The sequence below is a fragment of the Hemiscyllium ocellatum genome, chromosome 2, assembly GCF_020745735.1.
Source record: "Hemiscyllium ocellatum isolate sHemOce1 chromosome 2, sHemOce1.pat.X.cur, whole genome shotgun sequence".
Lineage (NCBI taxonomy): Eukaryota > Metazoa > Chordata > Chondrichthyes > Orectolobiformes > Hemiscylliidae > Hemiscyllium > Hemiscyllium ocellatum.
In genome coordinates this window covers 152,203,512-152,208,889 of record NC_083402.1, presented here as the reverse complement: position 1 = coordinate 152,208,889, position 5,378 = coordinate 152,203,512, and the positions used below count along the sequence as shown (strand labels likewise).

Below are 5,378 nucleotides of genomic sequence, written 5' to 3'. Positions count from 1 at the left end.
TTCCTGGGTAGAGTTACATGACGGAATTCATAAGCTTTGATTATCACAGTCGCTTACCACGTTGTAGTTTGATTGACAGATCAAAGAGATTATAGAATTTTTGAAAAGGGACTATGAATTCGAATGCTTCTTCCATTTAAGGATTATACAGTTGAAATAAATGTATGTGGTTATAAGGAATTATGAACCTGAAAGACATTAGATGTAATGATTTTTTTTCTAATGAGTGACTTATTTTAAAAGGAAATTGGCAATAGACATTTATGGATTGACATTATTTAATCTCAGAATGTATCCTGAGGTGTGTCCATGGTGGAATGCCCAGGGATATGGATGGGACTGCATGGATTAACATGAGATAGCACTATGTTGCAATAGGGCTGGAAAAAACAATCGGGGTGGGTGCTTCATGGATTGGCATTGCAGTTATCGGGGAATGGTGGTGTGGGAGGAGGGGCTTAGGTTGGCATGAGGTATATGAAGGTTTATTGGGGATGATGCGGGGGAGTGTATTGGGGATGGGGTTGAGGCCTAGAGGGTTGCTTTGTTTTATTACACTCTTTTAAATGTTCAAACAGTGCGGGAAGCCTCTGGCAAGACTTCTGCCCAGATTGCCTTTGCTTTAGGCAGCATCTGCTTTCATTCCCAGGTTTGCTGGCCCAATTCCCAAAGAATGAAAAACCCAACTTCCAGGGCCCTTACTCCTGGGTCACGTTTGCCGAGCTGGGAAATGTTCTGTTTCCATGTCGGAACTAAACGGCAGCCTTGATGTTTATGAACTAGTTTGTTTCAGTCTCAGACAGTTACCAAGATGAGAGATGGACTCCATGGCAGAATTTGCAGGGGCCAAAGACAGCGGCTTTCAGTCGTCACAATATTTAATTGGAGAGAATTGCTGCTAAGTACTCAATGAGACTATAAGACATAGGAGCTGAATTAGACCATTCGCGCCATTGAGCCTGCTCAACCATTTGATCATGGCTGATATGTTTCTGAGCCCCATTCTCCCGCCTTCCCCACATAACCCTTAACTCCCTTACCAATCAAGAACCTTTCTATCTCTGTCTTAAATGCACTCAAGGGCTGGTGCCTACGGCCATACTAGTCTGAAAACGCCTGATCTCGGAAACTAAGCAGACTCAGGCCTGGTTAGTACTTGGATGGGAGACCGCCTGGGAATACCAGGTGCAGTAGGCTTTATTGCTCTTTGATATGAAGGGCACTGCTTGTCACAGGCCACTCTGGTGTTTTCCTACTTTTCCTGGTGGTGGAAATTGAATAAAGATTTGTACACCTTGTCTCTCACTGTGTCTCACAGCTGCACACACACACCATGGGTGCTGGGGATAATAAAAAACAATTAAATGCACTCAATGTCTTGGCTTTCACACCCCCTCCCGCAGCAATGGGTACCACAGATTAACCACCCACTTGCTGAAGAATTCCTCCTCATCTTAATTTTAAATTTCTTCACTCTGAAGCTGTGCCTTTTGAGTCCGAGTCTCTCCTATAGGTGGGAGTATCTTCTCCATGTCCACTCTGATTAGGCCTCTCAGTATTCTGTAATTTTTAATCAGATTCATCCCATATCCTTCAAATGAGTTTTCTACTGCTCCTTATAAAACAAGTCACGTGACGGCTGTTTGTCCGGTTCGAAGTCCAGGGTGAGTTCCAGTTCTTAGTTTTTCTTATTTTGTTTTAAAAACTAAAAATTTAAGTTGTAAGTTCCAGTACTTAACTTTTTTTTAACTTTTTTAAACTAAAATTTAAGAAGGTTTTTTTTTAAAAAATCGCCGGGTAGACCCGGAGGCTTGTGTTGCTAGGTTACCTGGGTAGGGTTTTTTCTCTATTTAAACGCGCAGGCGAGTAACCCGAGGCACTTCGGCAGAAGAGCCTCCCACCCGCCCTCCTCCTCTAACCTAAATAATAAGACCCGTTGCGGCAAGCAGGTAAGTGCTGCGTTTTGCTTGTTTGGTTGCTTTACATTTAGTTTTTTTTAAAGAAAGCTAGCTTTTTAGAGGGATGGCAGTGAAGGCAGTGCAATGTTCCTCTTGCAACATGTATGAGGTGAGGGAAGCCATTAGCGTCCCTGCTGAGTACACTTGCAAGAAGTGCACCCATCTCCAGCTCCTCCAAGCCCGTGTTAGGGAACTGGAGCTGGATTTGGATGAACTGCGGATCATTCGGGAGGCAGAGAGGGTCATAGATCAGAGCTTTAGGGAAGTAGTTACTCCGAAAGTTCAAGATAGATGGGTGACAGTGAGGGGGAGTGGGAGGAGGAAGCCAGTGCAGGGACCCCCTGCGGTCATTCCCCTCAAGAACAAGTATACCGTTTTGGATACTTGTGGGGGGGATGACTTACCAGGGGCAAGCAACGAGGTTCAGGCCTCTGGCACGGAGCCTGGCCCCGTTGCTCAGAAGGGAAGGGTGGAGAAAGGTAGAGCGATAGTTCTTGGGGACTCGATAGTGAGGGGTACAGACAGACGGTTTTGTGGGGGCGACAGTGACTCACGTTTGGTATGTTGCCTCCCAGGTGCAAGGGTACGTGATGTCGCTGATCGTGTTTTCCGGGTCCTTAAGGGGGAGGGGGAGCAGCCCCAGATCGTGGTCCACGTTGGCACCAACGATATAGGTAGGAAGAGGGGTGAGGATGTCAGACAGGCTTTCAGGGAGCTAGGTTGGAAGCTCAGAGTTAGAACAAACAGAGTTGTAGTCTCTGGTTTGTTACCCGTGCCACGTGATAGAGAGTCGAGGAATAGGGAGAGAGAGCAGTTAAATGCGTGGCTACAGGCATGGTGCAGGAGGGAGGGATTCCGGTTTCTGGACAACTGGGGTTCTTTCTGGGGAAGGTGGGACCTCTATAAAAAGGATGGTCTACACCTGAACCTGAGGGGCACCAGTATCCTTGGGGGGAGGTTTGCTAGTGCTCTTTGGGAGGGTTTAAACTAACTCCGCGGGGGCATGGGAACCAGGACTGTAGCTTTAGGGTACAGGACCTTGAGTGTAGGGAGGTTATGAATAATGCAGCGATCTCGAAGGAGGGTGCCTGTAAACAGAAGGGTGGATTGAAGTGTGTATACTTCAATGCCAGAAGTATAAGAAATAAGGTAGGTGAACTTGCAGCGTGGGTTGGTACCTGGGACTTCGATGTTGTGGCCATTACAGAGACGTGGGTAGAACAGGGACAAGAATGGCTGTTGCACGTTCCAGGGTTTAAATGTTTTAGTAGGATCAGACATGGGGGTAAAAAAGGGGGAGGTGTGGCATTACTTGTCAAAGATAGTATTACAGCAGTGGAATGGACGATGGAAGAGGACTTGCCATCTGAGGTAGTTTGGGCTGAGGTTAGAAATAGGAAAGGTGAGGTCACCCTGTTAGGTGTTTTCTACAGGCCTCCTAATAGTCCTAGAGAAGTAGAGGATAATATTGCGAGGATGATTCAGGAAAAGAGTGAAGGTAGCAGGGTGGTTGTTATGGGGGACTTTAACTTCCCAGATATTGACTGGGAGAGCTATAGCTCGAGTTCATTAGATGGGTCGGTGTTTATCCAATGTGTGCAGGAGGGTTTCCTGACACAATATGTAGACAGGCCAACAAGAGGTGAGGCTATACTGGATTTGGTTCTAGGTAATGAACCAGGCCAGGTGTTAGACTTGGAGGTAGGTGAGCACTTCGGGGACAGTGACCACAACTCGGTGACTTTTACTTTAGTGATGGAGAGGGATAAGTGTGCGCCGCAGGGGAAGAGTTATAGCTGGGGGCAGGGAAATTATGATGCAGTGAGGCATGACTTAGGATGTGTGGATTGGAAAAACAGGCTTCAAGAGAAGAACACTAATGAGATGTGGGGATTGTTCAAGGAGCAGCTACTACGTGTCCTCGATAAGTATGTACCAGTCAGGCATGGTGCAAAGGGCCTTGTGAGGCAGCCGTGGTTTAGTAAGGAATTGGAATCCCTTGTGAAAGGGAAGAAGGCGGCATATGTAAAGATGAGGCGTGAAGGTTCAGTTGGGGTGATTGAGAGTTATAAGGTAGCCAGGAAGGATCTAAAGAGAGAGCTAAGAGAAGCGAGAAGGGGACATGAAAAGTCTTTAGCTGGTAGGATTAGGGAAAACCCAAAGGCTTTCTATAGGTATGTCAGGAATAAAAGGATGACTAGGGTAGGTATCGGTCCAGTCAAGGATAGTAGTGGGAAGTTGTGTGTGGAGGCGGAGGAGATTGGAGAGACACTAAATCAATACTTTTCATCAGTATTCACTCAGGAACAGGACACTGTTGCTGATGTGAATATGGAGTCACAAATGATTAGAATGGATGGCCTGGAAATATGCAGGGAAGAGGTTCTGGGAATATTGGAAAGGATGAAAATAGATAAGTCTCCTGGGCCTGATGGCATTTACCCTAGGATCCTATGGGAAGCTAGGGAGGAGATAGCAGAGCCATTGGCCTGGATTTTTATGTCGTCATTGTCAACGGGAATAGTACCAGAAGACTGGAGGATAGCGAATGTGGTCCCCTTGTTCAAGAAAGGGAGTAGGGATAGCCCTAGTAACTATAGGCCAATGAGTCTGACTTCAGTGGTGGGCAAAGTCTTAGAGAGAATGGTAAGGGATAAGATTTATGAACATCTGGATAGGAATAACGTGATCAAGGATAGCCAGCATGGTTTTGTGAAGGGCAGGTCGTGCCTCACAAACCTTATTGAGTTCTTTGAGAAGGTGACTATGGAAGTGGATGAGGGTAAAGCAGTAGATGTTGTGTATATGGATTTTAGTAAGGCGTTCGATAAGGTTCCCCATGGTAGGCTAATGCTAAAACTACGGAGGCATGGCATTGAGGATACATTAGAGGTTTGGATTAGGAATTGGCTGGCTGGAAGGAGACAGAGGGTAGTAGTTGATGGACTATGTTCATCTTGGAGTGCAGTTACTAGCGGTGTACCACAAGGATCTGTTTTGGGACCATTGCTTTTTGTTATCTTTATAAATGATCTAGAGGAAGGGCTTGAAAGCTGGGTAAGCAAGTTTGCGGATGACACAAGTCGGTGGAGTTGTGGATAGTGAGGAAGGAAGTGGTAGGTTACAGCGGGATATAGATAAGTTGCAGAGCTGGGCAGAAATGTGGCAAATGGAATTCAATGTAGCTAAGTGTGAAGTCATTCACTTTGGTAGGAGTAACAAGAAGATGGATTACTGGGCTAATGGTAGGCTACTTGGTAGTGTGGATGAGCAGAGGGATCTTGGTGTCCATGTACACAGATCTCTGAAAGTTGCCACCCAGGTAAATAGTGCTGTGAGGAAGGCATATGGTGTACTGGGCTTTATTGGTAGAGGAATTGAGTTCCGGAGTCCTGAGGTCATGTTGCAACTGTATAAGAC

General features: G+C 46.2%; 1 pseudogene; it reads left to right on the top strand.

The window, feature by feature from the left end:
• Positions 1-1,088: 1,088 nt before the first annotated feature.
• Positions 1,089-1,197, top strand: LOC132829953 (5S ribosomal RNA; annotated as a pseudogene).
• The last annotated feature ends 4,181 nt before the right edge of the window (positions 1,198-5,378 follow it).